The sequence below is a fragment of the Sorex fumeus genome, unplaced genomic scaffold, assembly GCF_029834395.1.
Source record: "Sorex fumeus unplaced genomic scaffold, SorFum_2.1 ptg000013l, whole genome shotgun sequence".
Taxonomy (NCBI): domain Eukaryota; kingdom Metazoa; phylum Chordata; class Mammalia; order Eulipotyphla; family Soricidae; genus Sorex; species Sorex fumeus.
The window spans coordinates 13,589,635-13,590,423 of record NW_026606070.1 but is presented as its reverse complement, the minus strand read 5'-3'; positions in this window follow the sequence as shown (position 1 = coordinate 13,590,423).

The following is a 789-nucleotide window of genomic DNA, read 5'->3' as shown; positions in this document are numbered from 1 at the left end:
CAAGTCCACTTTGTTAACAATCAAATCTGAGTTTTCCAAGCCCATCTCTATTAAAAATAAAAATAAGGGCATAACTAGACAGCTTATGAAGCCTCAGTGAGTAGTTACTTAGTGTCAAAGCAGACACTAAGGAACAGTCTTGCCAGGTCTACTGCTTCCACCTAGTAGTTTTGTGTTGATGTGTAGCAGCTCCACTGTCTTCAGTCCCTTGTGCCACAGACAAATCCTGGTCTCACTGTTGTAAGGTGTGTGAAGCACAGCAGACCAGATTACAAGCTATGTGAGCATCACAGTGCAAAGGATGGCCCAGTTGTGAATTTGGGTGAAAGAAGCGCTCTCTGATTCCTTTCCCCAATCTTTTGATGTCCATTTGAATGAAAAAGATTGCCAAAGCTCTATTTTGGGCAATGTGGATGGTCATGTATATTTCATGACCACTTAAGAGGTGGCCATGTGCATTTCAAAGACTTTCCCATTTTAGCCCAAAGGGTGAAAAACCGTAAGTGTAACTTATTGTCTAACTTTGATGTGCAGATGAGATAGAGGGATAAATTAAATTTAAGTCTAAAGAAGGGATCCTAGGTATAATAGAGAAATACCTAGTAGAAATAGCTCTTCTGTCAGTTTCATGATTAATCCAAATATACACCTAGTCATCTTCACTATAAAAACAGAGCTTGAGGGGCTGGAAACATAGTACAGCAGGGAAGGTGTACACAACCAACCCAGTTTCAATATCCGGCATCCTATATGGTCCCCACAGCACCACCAGGAGTAATTATTGAGTGG